This window comes from Saccopteryx bilineata, chromosome 2 (assembly GCF_036850765.1).
Source record: "Saccopteryx bilineata isolate mSacBil1 chromosome 2, mSacBil1_pri_phased_curated, whole genome shotgun sequence".
In the NCBI taxonomy this organism is placed as follows: domain Eukaryota; kingdom Metazoa; phylum Chordata; class Mammalia; order Chiroptera; family Emballonuridae; genus Saccopteryx; species Saccopteryx bilineata.
In genome coordinates this window covers 338,252,166-338,273,577 of record NC_089491.1, presented here as the reverse complement: position 1 = coordinate 338,273,577, position 21,412 = coordinate 338,252,166, and the positions used below count along the sequence as shown (strand labels likewise).

Genomic DNA, 21,412 nt, shown 5'->3' with positions numbered 1-21,412 from the left:
AGCAGCCTTCTCACTGCCAGTTTTATTTCTTTAACTTGAAATTAATCTACTGCAAATTTTCTGTGCATGAGACCTTGAATGTTGATAGATTATAGGACAGTGGTTTTAGAGCCACAAAACTTTTTTCTGATACTTGTCATTCCAAAGAAATTGGTGAAATTCCACTGTGTGCAGAAAGGAAAACACCAAAGTTTTCTTAAATGTTGGAATAAGATATCTTCTGGAAAACTGGGCTGGGACAGGGAGTGGGGGTAGGGAGAAGCAAAAGTTAAATTTGTTGATGTTTTCATAATATCCTCTTATTTCACTTCCCTGCACTTAGGCAACCATTCTGCTCTGTTTATTTTGCATACTTTGCATTGCATGCCTTTGCCCCAACAATTATAAGTATTGTTTTGTGTGCATGCATTTTTAATTTAATATAATATAATTTAATATAAATTATTTGTGTATACATAGATCATCTGTTTCTTATTTTTCTCACTAAATGCTGTGCTTTTATGATTTAAAAAAATAGTAGTGTTTGCTTTAAAAGGACTATCAATTCTTAAAACCCAAAAGAGATACTATAATCGGGAAAACTACAGACAGGGTGCATGTTTGTCCTAACAGTATTTTGGGGCCAAGGCAGAGTGCCCCTTAGCACCCTTCAATGTCCTCTCTCTTCTGCCTCTAACTCGTAGCATGTCTCACTGACATTGCCTGGTTCAGGGCATCCATACTGCTCCTCTGGTTTTCTGCAATACATTGGTCTTCCTGCCTACCCCAGTTCCCCATTCCCAGCCCTCATCCTCAATCCATTCTTCTGCTGCAGCTAGAACTATACCAGCAGGGCCATGCCCCCTCCCTGTTGAAAACTCTCCATTGATTTCCCATCCCCCACTAAGAATAGACTCCAACAAGTTGGTCTGTGATCTCCCCGCTCCTACCTCTCAGATTTCATTTCCTACCACCTCAGTCCTCTCTGTCCTGCTCTAGCCAGGAAAGCCTCCTACAACATAATTCCTGCCACAAAACGGGTACACAGCTGCTCCAGCCCTTTGTATGTGCTGTTGCCTCTCCCCTGTAAATATTTGCATGACTCCCTCTTGCACTTTAGATCTCTGCTGAATGCCACCATATCAAAGGTACCTTGATGACTCTGCACGAAATGACCCATCCAGCAACATTGCCTTTCCCCAACTCTTTTATTTTTCTTCTTGGCCTTTGTCACCACTGAACATATTACATGTTCAACTTGGCTGCTTGTTCATTGACTTCCACCCTTCCTTAGAATGAAATTTCATTGTGGACAGACACGATCTTTGTTTTATTCATTGTTTAATCCCCAGCACTTTCTTGGTAGATGGTAAAGGCTCAACAAAAATTTGTTGAATGAATGAACGACGCGTGCACTGTTTGGTCATCTAAAAGGGGCTGACAATCTCATTCCTGAATAATCTAGCTCCAGTTCACCTTTCCGAGAGTCTCTTGGTCATTACCCCTCTCTCCCTTTGGACAGACATGCTCAGCCCCTTCACTCTCTGCTCCAGCCAGATTAAACTTTTTTTCATTTCCTTCCACGTGCTTTGCTCCCTCTTGTCCTCAGGTGTTCACACATACTATTCTCTCTGCATTGAACACTGTTCCCCCTATCTGTGTCCAGATAACTTCTTCAGGCCTTCCTTCCTCCAGGAATCCTTTCAGAGTGTCCCTGAGTTTAACACTCCTCCTAGCCCTCGACACAGTAAACTTCCAATAGAAGTGCACTTATTCTACCATATTGCAACTGCCTCTCTATTTAGCAGTACCCACCAGGCACTTTGAGCTTCTCGAAGACAGGGACAGAGCTACCTGTTTATCACCATCTCTGCAATTCCAGTACAGTGCCACAATAAATATTTATGGAATGACTGGCCTCTCACCAGTAAGTTTACAGACTCCAAGTTATTGGAAGGCATAGCCTATAGGTTTAACTGGATCCGAGAGGCTCTTCATAACAGTAACGGGGATGTACCTGGTGCTCAAGCATGTGTGAGGGCCAAATACACTAGCTGAAAAGAGCCAGAAATCTTTGAGATATTATTTTACATTCAGAAATAGCAACGTGGGGATATGCCTAATCCAGTGTCCCACTGGGGATTTTTCAACAACTCTTGATTTGGGGAATTTCCACGTGACATTAGTTTCATCCCTGTGAACAGCCCCGGGGCTGGAAGAAAAAGGAAGAGAAGAGGGCACTGAGCTCAGTGCCCGACAGTTAATTGGATCTTGTGGGTTATTTTAAGTATGTATTTCCAGGAAGAGAATGTCAAGCTCTGTGTGAACTCAGTTTTCTCACATGTCAACATGAGAACTTCAATAAAAGCAGTCTCCTTCCCAGCATTCCTTGGAAGAAGAATAAATACACGTGATAAGAAACTGTTTCACAAAGTAAAACAGACTTTGAAGTAAAAAGCAGCCAACCCAAATTGCACATGTCACTGTAAATTGTCCCATATTTCTATAGGTGAGAGTCAGCAACCTCTCCACCCTCACATTCTTATAATTGTACACACGCGCACGCACACACACACACACACACAATAGGAGCTATAAAAATTTTACAGGAAGGAGGACTAACTTCATGTGTTTCTAGATATATTTGTACCCTTATCCCAAATGATCAGTTCATTTCCAGTTTAAATGTATAATAATATTCACATATTCACTATTAATATGATTAATATGGTTATATATATATATAATCAAGTCAAGTCAGCAAGACAGTCATCCCCATTATACAATAAAATGGTTAGATTAGAAGATCTCTAATGCATTTTTTCTTCTCTCTTTATTTAAATCTCTCTCTTTTTAAAATTTTTACTAAGTTTAATGGGTTGACATTGATCCATAAGAACACATAGGTTTCAGGTAAACATCTCTATAGCATTTGAATAGTCAATTGCATCATATGGATTTCAATACATCCCAAAGGGGAAAAAAAATTAAATTGACTCAAAGTTTTCTGGCTAAGAAAGCCAGAGGCATGCCAAGTTCTAACATCATATGTCTTAAAGCAGCGAGAGCAAGATGGCCTCTCTGAAGGCAGCAAATTAGTAAATTGTGTGGGGAAAAGAAAGCATACATGATGCTTTTGTATTAAACCTAGGACTAGTTTCATTCATTCTGCAAAGATTTATTCAGTGCCTGCTATTAGTCAGACAGTGATATTCAGACACAGTCTACATTTAAGGTTCTTATGGCTCCATGGAATAACTCACATTTTACAATATTGTTGGGCTCTTGTTGCAAGGCATAAATTTACTTACAGTTTAAAGATATGTTCATTAAAAAGATAGATTAATGGGTAGGAGTGGCAAGATGGCGATGGAGTAGGTGGACATACCAACTTCCACCTCCCAGAACGAAAGTGGATTACAACTTAATTTTAAGAACCAACATCTGGAAAAACCAACTTTGGACTAAACTAAGAGGACTCTTTAACCAAGGAACACTGAAGAAGCCACACTGAGACTGATAGGAAAAGCGGAAACACGGAGGGCTTCCCAGCTCCCCGGAGTGAACAGCAGCCCGGAGAGACTCGCATGGTGGGAAGTGAGTTTAGCAGAGAGGGGAGGGTCCTGAGCCCCAGGAACAAAGCCCCAGTCTGCAACCCCAGAGCCTAGAAGAAGTGTATGGACAGTATTTAGCTGCGAAACAAGTCAGGATATGGTTTGTGAGAAAGAGACAGATTTCTCAGATCCAGGATTCTTCTTAAAGGGAATGCACAGTAAACCTCTCTCACAACCACCCACCCAGGGCTCCGGGGCCGGGAGAGAGGAGAGGAGCAGAGTAGCAGAAAGATAGTGTAATCTAGAAGGCACAGGGAGAAACACTTTGAGAAACAGCCACCCTAACCCCTGGGCTGAGTCACTCCCCAAATCTGAAGTGAATATTTCCCCTGGAAACAGCAATACCAGCAAAGGGAAGCAGGACAAACAAGCTCTCCTGGGGCACTCAGATCAGAGTAGCTTAGAAGGCGGAAGCTTTCAGGACTACAGTAGTGAGTGTTAGGGTCTGAGCTGCAGTGCCCCCAAACACACGGCAGAGGGCTTGCCTGAGGGTGGGCAGTGGTGGGACCTGAAAGTGCGGTTCCGTTGGCAAGGGCAGAAGCTGGCCAGCCAAGACTGAGGACTGGATGTGAGCTCAGTCTTGCCCAGCAGGGGCAGAGGGAAAGTGTGAAGGTGGTCAGGCCCAGCTGCAGGCCCGCCTGCAACCCCGCCTGAGCAGGGGGGGAAGAGCAGGAGCCCCGGAAAGGGCGGAGACCCGCTGCTGAGCAAGGGTGCACAGGCACGCAGTCTCGCCCAGCCTGCGGAACCAAGGCTTGTGCAGGACACATGAGCCGGCTCCTCCTACAGGGTTGGGAAGGAAGAAAACCCAGAACAGGCGGAGTCTGGTGACTGAGCATGGGCACACAGCCCACCCAGCCTGCAGAGCCGAGGTTTGCAGCCGACCAGAGCAGGACTCTTCCCATGGGGGCTGGGCAAAAGCCCGGAAACAGGTGGAGACCCACAGCTGAACAAAGGTGCTCACCACTGCCTGCAGTGCGGAGGCTTGCAACCCAGGCATGGGGCATAACCCCACCCACAAGAGTGGGGCAAAGGTCGAGGTGCCGAGGCTTGTAGACCCGGGCACGTGATCACAGTTTCTCCTGTGGAGGAGAGGTGGAAACTGCAGCGACAGCCCCAGTGAGCTGGCACCTGCAATGTCCATACCTGAACGCCCTAGGCAGCAGCAGCAAAGGGGGTGGTGTGCCTGCAGACAGACCGCACCTAAGGAACACAGAGGCCATACCCAGTGGACTCCACTGGCCAAAACCTTCTTATACACAGACAAAATGGGAAGGCATAGAAATTGAACACAAATGAATCAAGGGAAATCCCTATAAAAGGACCTGAATGAGTCAGATATAATCAAATTACCAGATCAGAGATTAAAATAACGATTGTTAGGATGCTCAAAGATCTTAGAACAACAATAGAAGGTCATTATGAACACCTAAATAAAGACATAGCAAATATAAAAAAAGGACATTGAAATAATAAAAAAGAATCAGTCAGAAATGACAAATACAATATCTGAAATGAAGACCACAATGGAAGGAATTAAAAGCAGGATGGATGAAGCTGAGGATCGAATCAGTGAGTTAGAGGACAAGATAAATGAAGGCACAGAAGCAGAGCAGAAAAAAGAAAAGAGACTCAAAAAGTATGAGGAAACTCTAAGAGAGCTCTGTGACAACATAAAGAGAAATAACATCTGCATCATAGGGGTTCCTGAAGAAGAAGAGAAAGAACAAGGGATAGAGACTTTGTTCAACCATATCATAGCTGAAAACTTCCCTAAATCAATGCAGGAAAACATCTCACAAGTTCAAGAAGCACAGAGATCTCTATTAAAGAGAAACCAAAGGAAATCTACACCAAGACACATCATAATTAAAATATCAAAGCTAAGTGATAAAGAGAAAATATTAAAAGCTGCTAGAGAAAAAAAGGCTATCACCTACAAAGGAGCCCCCATAAGGATGACATCCGACTTTTCAACAGAAACTTGAGGCCAGAAGGGAATGGCAAGAAATATTCAAAGTAATGCAGAACAAGAGCCTACAACCAAGACAACTTTATCCAGCAAGACTATCTTTAAATTTGAAGGAGAAATAAAAAGCTTCCCAGACAAAAAAAAGAACTCAAGGAATTCACTACAACCAAACCAATGCTGCAAGAAATGCTAAGGGGCCTGCTGTAAACAGATCAAAGGGGAAAAAGAATACAGCAAAAGAAGAATATAGCTTTAAAGAATAAAATGGCAAAAAACAACTACATATCAATAATAACCTTAAATGTAAATGGATTAAACAATCCAATCAAAAGACATAGGGTAGCTGCATGGATAAGAAAACAAGACCCATACATATGCTGTCTACAAGAGACACACCTTAAAACTAAAGATGCACATAGACTGAAGGTAAAAGGATGGAATAAAATATTTCATGCAAATGGAAATGAAAAAAAAAGCCGAGGTAGCAATACTTATGTCAGACAAAATAAACTTTAAAACAAAGACTATAGTAAGAGATAAAGAAGGTCACTACAAAATGATAAAGGGAGCAATCCAACAGGAAGATATAACCATTATAAATATCTACGCACCTAATATAGGAGCACCTAAATATATAAAGCAGACTTTGATGGATATAAAGGGTGAGATCAACAGCAATACTATATTAGTAGGGGATTTCAATACCCCACTAACATCACTAGATAGATCCTCAAGAAAGAAAATTAACAAAGAAACAGCAGACTTAAAGGACACACTAGATCAACTGGATTTAATAGATATCTTCAGAACCTTTCACCCTAAAGCAACAGAATATACATTCTTTTCAAGTGCTCATGGTACATTCTCTAGGATACACCACAGGTTAGGGCACAAAGCGGTCTCAACATATTTAAGAAGATTGAAATTATATCAAGCATTTTCTCTGAACACAATGACATGAAACTAGAAATCAACCACAACAGAAAAAATGAAAAATACTCAAACACTTGGAAACTAAATAACATGTTACTAAATAACAAATGGGTTAACAATGAGATCAAAAAAGAAACAAAAAAATTCCCAGAAACGAATGATAATGAGCATACATCAACTCAAAATTTATGGGACACAGCAAAAGCAATCCTGAGAGGGAAGTTCATAGCATTACAAGCATACTTTAAGGAGCTAGAAAAAGCTCAAATAAACAACTTGACCCTGCATTTAAAAGAACTAGAAAAAGAACAGCAAGTAAAGCCCAGAGGTAGTAGAAGGAAGAAAATAATAAAGATCAGAGTGAAAATAAATGACATAGAGGCTAAAGAAACAATACAGAAGAAGATCAATGAAACCAGGAGCTGATTCTTCGAAAAGGTAAACAAGATCAATGAACCTTTAACAAGACTCACCAAGAAAAAAAGAGAGAGAACTCAAATAAATAAAATTAGAAATGAGAGTGGAGAAATAACAACTGACACAACAGAAATACAAAATATTGTAGGAAAATACTATGAAAAACTGTATGCCAAGAAATAAGATAGCCTAGATGAAATGGACAAATTCCTTGAAACATATAATCTTCCAAAAATTAATCTGGAAGAATCAGAAAACCTAAACAGACCGATTACAACAAATGAGATTGAAATAGTTATCAAAAAATTCCCCCCAAAAAAAGTCCTGGACCTGATGGCTTCACAACTGAATTCTACCAAATATTCAAAGAAGAACTAACTCCTATTCTTCTCAAGCTATTTCAAAAAATTCAAGCGGAAGGAAGACTTCCAAGCTTCCAAGCTTTTATGAGGTGAGCATAATTTTGATTCCAAAACCAGGCAAAGACAACACAAAGAAATAAAATTATAGGCCAATATCCCTGATGAATTTAGATGCTAAAATCCTCAACAAAATATTAGCAAACCGGATCCAACAATATATGGAAAAAATCATACACTGTGATCAAGTAGGATTTAATCTGGGGAGGCAAGGCTGGTACAATATTCACAAATCTATCAATGTTATTCATCACATAAACAAAAGGAAGGAGAAAAACCACATGATAATTTCAATAGATGCAGAAAAGCATTTGATAAAAATCCAGCACCCATTCATGATCAAAACTCTCAACAAAGTGGGAATACAGGGAACATACCTCAACATGATAAAAGCCATCTATGACAAACCCACAGCCAACATCATACTCAATGGGCAAAAATTAAAAGCAATACCCTTAAGATCAGGAACAAGGCAGGGGTGCCCCCTTTCACCACTTTTATTCAACATAGTCCTGGAAGTCCTAGCCACAGCAATCAGACAAGAAGAAGAAATAAAAGGCATTCAAGTTGGAAAAGAAGAAGTAAAGCTATCATTATTTGCAGATGATATGATATTGTATATAGAAAATCCTAAAGCCTCAGTCAAAAAACTACTGGACCTGATAAATGAATTCAGCAAGGTGGAAGGATATAAAATTAATACTCAGAAACCAGAGGCATTTTTATACACCAACAATGAACTGTCAGAAAGAGAAATTAAGGAAACAATCCCCTTCACTATTGCAACCAAAAAAATAAAGTACCTAGGAGTAAATTTAACCAAGGAGATTAAAGACTTATACTCGGAAAATTATAAAACATTGATAAAAGAAATCAAGGAAAATACAAACAAATGGAAGCATATATCGTGCTCATGATTAGAAAGAATAAACATCATTAAAATGTCTATATTACCCAAAGCAATTTATAAATTCAATTCAATACCAATTAAAATACTAATGACATACTTCAAAGATATAAAAAAAATATTCCAAAAATTTATATGGAACCATAAAAGAACACGAATAGCCTCAGCAATCTTGAACAGGAAGAATAAAGTGAGAGGTATCACATTTCCTGATATCAAGTTATACTACAAGACCATCGTACTCAAAACAGCCTGGTACTGGCATTAGAACAGGCATATAGATCAATAGAACAGAACAGAGAACCCAGAAATAAACCCACAACTTTATGGACAACTGATATTGACAAAGGAGGTAAAAGCATACAATTGAGTAAAGACAGTCTCTTTAATAAATGGTGTTGGGAAAGTGGACATCTACCTGCAAAAAAATGTAACTAGACCACCAACTTACACCATTCACAAAAATAAACTCAAAATGGATAAAAGACTTAAATGTAAGCCATGAAACCATAAGCATCTTAGAAGAAAACATAGGCAGTAAGCTCTCTGACATCTATCGCAGCAATGTATTTGCCGATTTATCTCCAAGGGCAAGTGAAATAAAAGACAGGATAAACAAATGGGACTATATCAAACTAAAAAGCTTTTGCATAGCTAAAAATAATAAGAACAGAACAAAAAGACAAACTACACAATGGGAGAACATATTCGACAATACGTCTGATAAGGGGTTAATAACCAAAATTTATAAAGAACTTGTAAAACTCAACACCAGAAAGACAAACAATCCAATCCAAAAATGGGCAAAATAAATGAATAGACACTTCTCCAAAGAGGACATACAGATGGCCAATAGGCATATGAAAAAATGCTCAACATCACTAATCATCAGAGAAATGCAAATTAAAACCACAATGAGATATCATCTCACACCAGTCAGAATGGCACTCATCAACAAAACAACACAGAATAAGTGCTGGCGAGGATGTGGAGAAAAGGGAACCCTCCTGTACTGCTGGCGGGAATGCAGACTGGTGCAGCCACTATGGAAAACAGTATGGAGATTCCTCAAAAAATTAAAAATCGAAATGCCTTTTGACCCAGCTATCCCACTTTTAGGAATATACCCCAGGAACACCATAGCACTGTTTCAAAAGGAGAAATGCACCCCATGTTTATGGCAGCATTGTTCACAATAGTGAAGATGTGGAAACAGCTCAAGTGTCCGTCAGAGGACGAGTGGATTAAAAAGCTTTGGTACATATACAGGTGTCCGTAAAATCATGGCGCACTTTTGACCGGTCACAGGAAAGCAACAAAAGATGATAGAAATGTGAAATCTGCACCAAATAAAAGGGAAACCCTCCCAGTTTCTGTAGGATGATGTGTCAGCATATGCACATGCGCAGATGATGATGTAACACTGTGTATACAGCGGAGCAGCCCATGGCCATGCCAGTTGAGATGTGGACGATACAGAGGAAAGTTCAGTGTGTTCTGTGGCTTGCTAAATTCGAATCCGTGACCAAAGTGCAACGTGTATATCAGCAGGATTATAATGAAGCGCCACCACATAGGAATAACATTACTTGGTGGGATAAGCTGTTGAAGGAAATTGGCAGTTTGGTGGAGAAACCCCGTTCTGGTAGGCCATCAGTCAGTGACAATTCTGTAGAGGTTATATGGGATAGCTACCTAAGGAGCCCTAAAAAATCTGTGTATGAGCCCACATCAAACTACACTGAATAGATATGAAACTGGGAGAGTTTTCCTTTTATTTGGTGCAGATTTCACATTTCTATCTTCTTTTGTTGCTTTCCTGTGACCGGTCAAAAGTGCACCATGACTTTACGGACATACTGTATACTATGGAATACTACTCAGCCATAAGAAATGATGACATCAGATCATTTACAACAACATGGATGTCCCTTGATAACACTATACTGATTGAAATAAGTAAATCAGAAAAAACTAAGAACTATATGATTCCATACATAGGTGGGACATAAAAATGAGACTCAGAGACATGGACAAGAGGGTGGGGGTAATGGGGGGGAGTGGAGGAGGGGAGGGCACAAAGAAAACCAGAGAGAAGGTGACGGAAGACAATTTGACTTTGGGTGATAGGTATACAACATAATCAAATGTCAAAATAACCTAGAGATGTTTTCTCTCAATATATGTACCCTGATTTATCAATATCACCCCATTAAAATTAATAATAAGTTTATTAAAAAAGAGATATATTCATTACCTTTTATTCATTTACTCTGCATGTAGTTAAAGCATGCAGATTAAGAGTTTTCAAGTCCAGGATAATTTTCAGGAAGAAATCAAATTAAGGTCGACTGTTTAACTGGGCACCAGGGTCTTCTAAGAATCATGTAAGATCCACTTGTTCTAACCATATATTTATAACAATCCCTAGAGAGGGGGGTCTTCAATGGAGGGTTTTTATACAGATGCCAAACAGATTATTGAGACCGATGAGGCCTCTTTTCAGAAGTAAGAACTCCATATAACTTGTAAGAGAGTTTACTATAACATCAGGTTGTACACTGCATTAAAAGCAATATAGACTAGATTTTTATTTGAATCACTAGCTCTTACTTATTAATAGTGATAACACTTTAACTCCTGTAGCAAAATGAATAATTTCTCCAAATATTATTTTAATCACATGAACAGAATGCAGAGCCCTAAACTATACTCATGAATATAGCAAAATTAGTATATAATAAAGGTAGCATTTTACATAAGAAAAAAAATGTCTATACAATAATTTGTTGGGACTACTGGTTTATCCACTAGGGAAAAAAAAGCTTATATCCCACTATCACATTGTTCACTAATAATTTTCACATATAGTAAAATATAAGCATAGAAAAACAAAAACAAAAACAAAACAAAACAGAGGAAGTACAGAAAATGTTTTATTACATTGGTTGGATAGACCATTTTTAAAACGACTAAGAAGGCAAACAACACAAAGGAAAAGACCAATAGATATGACAAAAAAAATGGCATCACCATTATGAAAAATAAGACAAGCATAGTTAAAAGACATGCGACAGATTAAGAATAAAATACAGGGTGGGGCAAAAGTAGGGTTACAGTTGTGAATACAGGAAACAGAATTTATTCTTACATTATTATTTGTTAATGATTGTATTATTTTCCATATGAACAACTGAAAGCCTACCTTTGCCCCACCCAGTGTTTCCATAAATCATCACTGTTAAATTAAAATGAAGAACTTCCAGGTACAGCTGCATAGGGTATGTTCTGCAAGTAGACTGCAAGGTGAATGGTGCCCCTAAGGTGCCCTGATTAGAATCCATAATATCTAAAGCACTTCTACATCAACGAGAAGAAAAGATCGATAAGCCACCCAGTTTAAAAGTAGGCAGAGGATGTGAACGGGTGAATTCACGGAGGAGGAAATCCAAGTGACAGTAAGCATAGACAAAGATGTCCAATCTTGCTTGTAATCAAATAAATGCCAATTGAAATCATAATAAAGGATACTGTCACTATACCAATAATGAAAAGACATTTCATGCCAATAAAAAATATCATTTTAGATTGACAAAATTTAAAATATCAGTGTTGGTGAGGGTATGGAGAAATGGTACTGTCTCACATTCTTGGGTGAAGTGTGACTGTGACAATTACTATTTAAATTAAAAATGCTTATACCCTATGGCCTAACTATTTTACCTCTGATCTATTCTAAGTACACCTTCACACATGAATGAAAGTTATTTGTTACAGAATTGTTTGTAATCACCTAAGTTGGAAATAAACTAATTCTACATAGAGCAGTTGAGCAGAATAAGGTAGTACTATCGGTAGTGAAATTAAGGAATTCCATTATATACTGTTGAGTAAAAGAAGTTTCATGATGATATATATAGAATAAAACCAGATATCTTAAACATACTCATATGAACACATGAACAAAATCATATATAAGTAAATTTTTTTGTTTGTAAAGGGTTAGAAGGGCTAAAACTCTGTTAACAGATGTAGTTCTGGGAGGTGACTGGGATTAGGCATAGAGGTCAATAGTGCATGTTAGTTTATTTTAATGTTTTAATTACTAAAAATGAGAAAATGTGTATTATTTTATTAATACATATTTTTAAATATGCACTTCCATTCTGTGCTTGTACTTTGAGACAAGGTGTTGTTAAAAAATGACAAAGAAGAGATGTTGCAGAATTTTAGAAATGACAACGGTAGTTGCACAAGCCACAATAAGCAAGACTAACATTTTAGTATACACCTAGTTAACCTGAAGAAAACTGCATCACTTGTCATTCATTTCTCTCCCCTCCTTCCCTTATGACGTTCTTCCTTTCCACATCGCAGGCCCTGCTTCTTGTTCCCTACACTGCCTCTCTTTCCCTCTGTTATGGCTTCCCAGCTCAGGATTCAAACTCAGGCCGGTCTCATCCAGAATTGTACTGTGGATGTCCCTTGAAAAAAGAAGACTGCTATCTGGCTGGCTAGGCCTGGACCTCACCCCCTCCTACAGAACATACATGCCTAACAAATATATTCAGGGGATAGCTATGGAAGGGTCCCCTGCCTTCCACCCTGACTGAGAAAGCTGAGTCAGACATCTGCCTCAAGTCAATGCAGCTAGAAGAGCTTGCAAAGGCATCTGGGAAATTGAGGGGGGGGGGCAGAGTTTGCAGCAGAGGAGACAAGCACTCCGAAGGAAAACACAAACTTTGGGAGTTAGAGTGCGCTGGAAGGGGACTAGCAAATACCTGGGAATCAGAAGCATGAAATTACAGGCAATAGGAACCAGACTATCTATACAGCCAAGGCCCAATGCTACAAGGTGAGAATATAAAGAACATGAAGACAACAACGATGGGGAGGAACTCATATTGTGGCCCTCTCTGTGTCACGTCCCTGCCAATGGGCTTTTGCCACAGTTCTCTTGAAGCAGCAGTCACTGCCAGGGCTGTTGACCTGAGCCATTTCTTACCAGGTGTGCCTTCAAAAATCTAGCAACTCCCAGGCTGCACCACAACTCTACGAAACTCCCATTTCTCAGACAGACCCCGACATTACTCTAAGGATGTTTTCTGCAAGAATGAAGAAGCCTTCTCTCATTATTTTCTCATGTGAGAGTCCAGGCTCCAGTTTCATAAAGTCATCACAATTTCTGGGTCCTTAGAGTGAACTTCTCTTCGGAGCTGAGTCTTCTCCAAACAGACTCCACATCCCACCCCAACCTTCAACAGAGTGTGCAACGCAGATCCAACAGAGCATTCCATTGTTTATTTTTCTCTCTGAAAATAACATATTCAAGATTGTAGGCTGTACTTTTGATAATTGGTGCACAGACTGGATTTATAGTCCTATCTGGCATAGATCAGCCTCACAATTTATTGGCAGAAATGTAAGTTGCATAATTACTCGGTAGTGGTTATTCTTGACACATTTATCTTCTCGCCTGCACTGTATACATGCATGGACACATGTGAAATTCCCCACTCTTGGGGCCTCTTCTCTGGCTCTTGGAGGTAGATTTATGAAGGTATTACTATACGATACATAGTTTTATTTTTACAGTTTGGATGGTTTGGGGTAGCCAAAAGAAGAAGCTAAAACTTCACATGCTGAAATAATAATTTATTCCTTTGAGAGTTGGGTTGAAATAATAATTTATTCCTTTGGGAGTCTTGGGCTGGATGTGAAAATACAAACACAGAAAGAAAAATAAATTAACTTAAAAATTATTTGACTGGTCGATGTAGCTAAATAGCAGATTTGTTTGGCATTATGCAGATAGCTTCATTTTTAGATATCAAGATGCCCGACTTAACCTATCGGAAGTAAGCATTTTGTGCGTACCATATACCCCAGCTGGGTCAACAAGCTATGGAAAATGACCCCCTTCAGCTCCCAGGTCTTCTTTCCTTATTCTTCTACCACTTGAAGATCCCCATTAACTTGCTCCTAGAAATCTCCTCCCAGCACATCTTAAGTCTAAAATGCATCATGAATGACACGACCTAAAAAGAAACTAGGAGGCCTTGGGCAAGAAATCAAAGGGATCCATAGTATTGATAATGGACTCATAGTTTTCTCTACCAACAGTAAAGGCTTTGGAAGAGAAAGAAAGATCTGGGTGTTGAATGTCCCAGAAAAGAGATGACAATGAGAAATGAGGTTTAAAAGACAAAACTGTAGTTTTAGGTATTGGAATGAACGGTGGATTCTTGGCCAAGAAAGGATAGTGATTGGAGACTAGATGACATAATTGAAAAACTTTAAATTAAGTAAGTTAAATAAGGAAAGGAAGACAATCACCTTGATAAACCTATGGAAGTGGGTTTTGCGGGGACAAGTATAAGCTGAGAAGATGAATAAGGATATGAGAAGTGCTGGCTCTGGCCAGGTGGCTTAGTGGATAAAACGTCAACCCGGTGCACCAGAGGTCATGTATTCAACCTCAGTCAGGGCACATACAAGAAACAGTCCATGAGTACACAACTAAATGGAACAACTAAGTGAAACAATGAGTTGATGTTTCTCTCTCTCTCTCTCTTTCTCTCTCTCCCTCAAATCAGCGGGAATTAAATATATATATTTATATATATATGAGAGGTGCCTAGTATTTTACACCCCAAAATATTAGAGGGGAGATGGAAAATGGAAATAATACAACTTCAAGATCTTTCTACTAATAATAGGTGTCTTGATTATTCACTACGTGCATATCACTTTTAAATATAAGGAGAACCCTATAAAGTAGGTACTATTATTACATCAGTTTACATATGGAGAAAATGAGAGACTTCTAGAAGCTAAGTAACTTGTACAAGGAATGCACACAGCTGGTAGTGGGAAAACAAGGACTTAGACATGAGTGATCCAGTCCATAGTCCACACTGCTTCATACTGTCTCCTTAACCAGCTCAGTGTGTGCTGTAAACAAAGTCAGTTTGAGATTATACTATAGTGTGATTTTTGAGATGTGGTAGGAAGGGACTCCAGGTTAAAACACAGTGATGGAAGAGCATGTCCTATTCTCAAACAACAGGCCTATGATAAAGGGAAACTGTATGGTACCCTAGGTCAAGAAGGTATTCACATGACTAACCTGCCAACAGAAACAGTGTAGAGAACAGGTGCACTAGAGAAGAACACAAATGACTTGTTTTGGAACTTTGCTAGGGGCCACTGGGTCAGAAAAAGAAAATGAATTGCCTATTTCTGACAGAATTAGTAGAAGAGTAAGATCTAGAATTGACCATTAACTAAATATTCCATGTAGTGGTAGACCATTCTTGTCTTGTGTTCACCTTTAAGAAAGTGGAAGTAGAATTATTCTAGTAATAAGGAATGAAAAGATAAGCACAATCATACATATGCTTTAGACCCCTGGTCGACAAACTGGGACTTGTGAGCCACATGCGGCTCCTTGGCCTCTTCAGTGTGGCTCTTCCACAAAATACCACATGTGGGCGCTACCTCGATAAGGAATGTACCTACCTATGTAGTTTAAGTTTAAAAAATTTGGCTCTCCAAAGAAATTTCAATCGTTATACTGTTTTATTTGGCTCTGTTGACTAATGAGTTTGCCGATCACTGTCTTAGACTTTAGGCAGTCTGAGCCAATAGGGGGCGCCAAAGAGTGGCTGGTGGAGGAAGGGAAAGGGCTTGTTCTGGTCCACCAGCCTGTTAAGTCACAGGAGCAGTAGCAGTTCCTTCTTGAAGCGACAGCTCAACCTAGTTTGCAGTTTTCCTAACATTTGCTACATCAACCCTCCACCCAGTCCCCAAAGACAGCTGATCTGTGCTCTCTCCTCAGAAATCTAGGTCTCCTGAGGTCACTCCCCCAAGCTCCAAGACATCAGCACCAGCCACACAGCCTCTTCTCAGAACTCTGAATTTCAGCTCTGTGGGAGCTCTCCCTGAAGTTTCTAAGTTGTGATCACCTCAGTTCTTCCTTTAATTCTTTCAGTCCTACGGGTGATAGCTGCTTCGGTTGTCGCTTCCTCCATGATATCTTAGAGTTCTTTTACCCTATCACTGACTGGGTTAACAGTTTTGTAATTCATCACAGTGTTTTTTTTTTGTTTGTTTGTTTTGTTTTTAAAGTTAAGATAAACTTTTTATTAAAATTCACACCAAAACTCCTCCCACCTTGAGAATTACGCTATAAAATCTGCATTGTGTAGTGTAAGGCCAGTAGTTGAAGCCGTCTTCACTGCCATTCACTTGCAGGTTCCCATTAGATTTAGGCAGACGGTAATGAACCTGCGGAGCCAAAAACTGGTGAGCCATTCCTTTATTCTAGCCTCGCAACCGGCCGGCGAGTAAAACACACACTGGGCACCAAAACCCACTCACATATTCTCTGGTTCCACAACCAGGAGAATCTTTTCCGGTTTTTCCTAGAATCAAAGGTCCCCACTAGTCTAAGTCACTTCTGATTCCCCATCTGCCAACATGCCTTCTTACTCTCTGTGCAAACTGGCTTCTCTCTCTTTCCCCTCCATCTTGGCTGCCTTCTCTTCAGCACACTTCCTCCCTGATCTCACTCTGCACAAACATGGCTTCCTTCTTCTTCTTCTTTCTTAAAACTTTTTGGCATGAAACCCCTCCTCCAGCATACATTAGCATAACAAAATCCCTTTCCAAGCAGTAAGGTATTTACCAGTTTCACAGATCACATATCTGGGCAGCAGCCATTTTTAACAATAAAAGTGAGCAAAATCAAATAACACAAATTTTACAAACTTATTTGCCCAACGTCATCACAGTGTTTTAATACATTAAATTCTCTGGGTTCAAATAACTAAAATGGACTCCAACTGATAGGAAAAGCATTGGGAATATCAAAGCCCTGAATGAACAGAAAATAGTAAATATATATATTTATCTCCAAGGCTGGGGTTTTCAAAAGGCATTTCCTGATTAAGAAGGAGACTGAGAAAGGCTGTATGTTTGGAGAGGATGGTTTATTGGAAGGTTTAAAGCCCAGGTTGGAACATCAATGGGCAGAAACATGGCGGAGGAAGTTGTAGACTGGAGGGTGTTCACTCAGGGGACTGTTAGGTGACAGATTCTGAGGGATGGCACCCTGCACGACCCATAGCTCCCAATGTTCTCCTGTTACCAAAACACTTGCTTTAGGATCTCTGAAGGGTTCTTCCCCATGTTTCTATCTCTTCCTCATACCTCTCTAGTTCCAGAGGCATGTACCTACTGGCTTTCTTCTAGAAGGCTGTTCTTTACCGTGAACCACATTCCCCAAAGAGGCCTGAGAGTCTGCTCTTTCTGTGAGATCAAGGACCTCTTCTGTCTAACCCTCAGCTCTAGAAATCTATGTCCACTCTCTAAATTAAATTGCAGAAATGTAGTCCACCCTCGCACCTCTCGCATCTCAGAAATCTGTCTTGTGGAACTTTGGGAATCCCTCTTCTAGGACTGGTCGAATAGAGTTCCTTCACCATGTTAGAATGACCACTTGGGTCCCTGGATACAGGTGAATCTTGACCTTCTGCATTCAGAAGTTCTCCAAGGCTAGATAACACCTGCCCTTTATCTCATTCTGCTGGTCTGTCCCTTAAAAGTCCCATTCCATTCTTGTTCCCTGTACCCGGTCTCACCTCCATTATGGGTTTCCAGGGTGACAGGTAGTTCTTTGTATTTGTAAAGAAAAAAGTATCTTTTCTCTTTTTATTTTTCTAGCCTCATTAGACTAATCAACAAACTTGAAACCACGTCAACACCATAAATGTTTTTTAAATAAGTTAAAAAATAAAGAAGACTGTCCTGCCGGTTGGCTCAGTGGTAGAGTGTCAGCCTAGCATGTGGAAGTCTCAGGTTTGATTCCCGGTCAAAGCACACAGGAGAAGTGCCCATCTGTTTCTTGACCCTTCCCCCTCTCCTTTCTCTCTGTCTCTCTCTTCCCCTCCTGCAGCCAAGGCTCTGTTGGAGCAAAGTTGGCCAGGGCAATGAGGACGGCTCCATGGCCTCCACCACAGGTACTAGAATGGCTCCGGTTGCAACAGAGCAAAGGCCCAGATGGGCAGAACATCACCCTCTGGTGGGCATGCCATGTGGATCCCAGTCAGGCACACTTGGGAGTCTGTCTCTCTCCCTCCCTGCTTCTCACTTCAGAAAAATACAAAATAAATAAATAAATAATAAAAAAGACTAATCGCCAATTCTACAGCCATTATTTCTCACTAGCTTGCTCCTTTCCACTAAAGTCCAAACTGAGGGACTATCCAAATGACAGTCTAAGCTCTGAGCCGGTAAGTTCCCATTGCTGGAGATCCCAGTGCGGTAGAGCTCCTCCCACTGACTGCCCCCTGGGTCCTCTCCAGTCACCCTGAACGAATAGCAGCTGCTCCACCCGACCCACACAGTCATGACTTTTGTAACACTCCACCACCAGCTGAGCAACACATTCCACTGTCACCACAACAAAAATGTTTCCCCAAGTCTTTCAAAACTTCTGGACCCTGAGCAAGAAAGCACAGACATGGACTTCATTCCTTTTGTCCTCTTCTCATTCATCTACCATTTTCTCTTCATCTTGTCATTACTTAGATAATCAGACCACATCATACCAGGAATTATACAGAACAATCAGGAGACTAAAAAGAGACACAGTATATTTTAAATTGCCACTTCTAAGGAATGGCAAGACAACACCAATCCCCCCCTTTTCAAAAAGGTAACCAGAGATGATAGGTCCAAGGAGTGAGAGCAGAGTGGCAATTGCCCCTTGGAATTTAGGTGAAATTCACTCCTCTTGCATATGTTTTGATTTAAAATCATTACCTTTTGCTGGACTGAACTCTCAGCTCCCACATCTCTCCGGCTTGCTCTTCCTCAAGGAAGGCACCCCAGAGGACAGTGTGAGGGAGGCACTGTAGTCCAGGGTTCTTGAAAACAGCTTGCTCTTTTCAGCGAAACCCAGTAGCCAGTGGAATGCAGGCTCCACGCGCCCCACCCTGTCTCTCCCACCCAGATATGTTTCCTCTCTGTCCAGCGATGTGTCATCGGTTCCCAAGAAAGACAGAAAAGAAAGAAAAAGAGAGATGTGTACATAAATTATTCCACTCTAAACCATTCAGTCAATTCCAACCAAATTTAAGATGCTTGATATTGGGTTGTGATGGAGAGAAAATAAGGGATATATTTACCTGATGGACTTAGAAAGTGGAGTTTAAATGTTATTTTATCCCCCCTTGTAGAACATGCAGGCTGTCGGCCACTTCTCTGCAGTAGATCTGGCTTTGGGTGCATTTATTGTATTAATAAACACATGCTTATTGTGTGCCTTGTAGCACGGTGCCTACAAGGTGCTGGGCTAAATAATTTGGAGGTATCCAGTAAGATATGTCAGAGACCCTGCCTTCCAGGAGCTTACCAATCAGAGGACATAAGCAGAAGGATAAGACATGAACTTCAATTGCTCTGACATGAGGCACAATGAAATCAGTGCCGTAAACAAGTTCAAGTTCTATGAGAGTCCAGAGAAAGTGTCTGTGTGGGGTGGAGAGGGTCACTCCTTTTCTCCCAGAAAGGCTTCCTGGAGAAAGAGGCATTTCAACTGCCCTCAGAAGAGCAAAGAGAGAAGGGCCTTCAGAGGCTCAGGAAGGGCAGGAACCAAGGGGTGGTGAGTCAAGGGAAGGGAGAGGCGCCTTTGAGGAAAGACTTGCTGATGGTTACAGTGACCGGGATGACTCAGAGATAACTTTTCCTGAAGAATCTTATTCTAGTGAGCTTAGATTAGTGTACTCTGATTTTGCCTCATTTCAGAGTTACTCAGGTAATGTCTGCATAATAGGTGAACCTCCTGTACTTTCAATATGTCCAATATTTCTTACATAAAATCCTGTAATCAATCTTGCTCACTCTCCTTCACTCTCCCTCGTTCTCTCTCTCTCTCTCTCTCACACACACACACACACACACACACACACAGATATTTTGTGATAGAAGAGAGCAGAATAGATAGTTAAAACCACCCTGAAGAGGCAGGGCCTCTGATTTTCTGCATGAAATAACTGACCGAATTCTGAGCTACACACTCACTCCCACCAGAAACATCTGGACGCGGTCCCTGGTCTTGCTTCCTGGGAATGAGGTCAAAGACTTCAGGCCTGAGAGCAGGCTTGAATAATACTTCCTCAGCCACTTTGCTTTGCCTCGAAAGTGACAGCTTTGCATAACACCACCCACTGCTGGCTTTAATAAAATATTTCTCATTACTACGAAGCATGAGGACCTGCTACTAGAGAAAAGGTTTCCCAGTGGACCAGGGCTTAACCGTGGGGCTTTGTGTTTTAATTTTCCCTCCTTGACTTTACCTTTGTTAAAAGATAAACTGAGGCATGTTACCTTTTTACGAGTTTGGGCAAAAATTGACTTGAATCAGGCAGCACCAAACAAACCGGAAGTAATTAGGAACGGTCCACCAGCAGGAGTTGGGGAAAGACTTTATAGACAAGATGTGGAAGCAAAACAGGGAAGTGATCTGATTGGCTATAACTTCAGTGGTTGCCTTACTTGGAAAAGCCTAGTTGGCTGTGATTGGTTGTCCTGAGGTTTTGATGTCTTAACCCTGAAACATTGCTGGCTTAGGTTGTGGGTTGTTTACATAGGTTATTAAGCCTTTAAAGCCACCCTAGTCTAATGGCCTCCTTATTTAATTAAATTAACACCTTCAAACATGGGTGCTGCAGGAAAAGAGGGTTCCAGTGTTTGCTAGACTTTTTAGCACATCCCACTTATTTTTAAAATGGTAGCAAACAACTGATCAGATTGGTCATTTTGTTGTTGTTATTGTTGTTGAATTTATTACAGTACTGCACTGAGGAAATTAACCAACTGCTTGAAAAATCAAACAAAACTTTGGATTTTAGGGATGTTAAGTATTCTGCCCAAGGGAACAAGTGATTTCTGTCATGCCATTGCACAAATAAATCAGATGTGAGTCCTATATTTGTGAGACACGCTCTAAATGAAGTCATGCAAATCTCAAAAGGTTCTTCAATCTCAGAAGGTGAACAGAGATGGGACTACAGCATTGCCGCTGATTATATTAGGAGGCAGATATGTGAATGACCATTAGAGTTTTTTAAATCAGTTCTACGCTAATGTTTTCCACGATGTGCTGCCT

At 40.4% G+C, this 21,412-nt stretch overlaps 1 protein-coding gene across 1 annotated transcript in view; it reads right to left on the bottom strand.

Moving 5' to 3' along the window:
* CALD1 (caldesmon 1) overlaps positions 1-19,084 on the bottom strand; it is a 223,395-nt gene extending 204,311 nt beyond the window's left edge. Inside the window, exon 1 of the mRNA XM_066262332.1 lies at positions 19,066-19,084. The gene's annotated coding sequence lies outside the window, so the exon portion shown is untranslated. The remainder of the gene's footprint in view (positions 1-19,065) is intronic.
* Between the last annotated feature and the right edge of the window lie 2,328 nt (positions 19,085-21,412).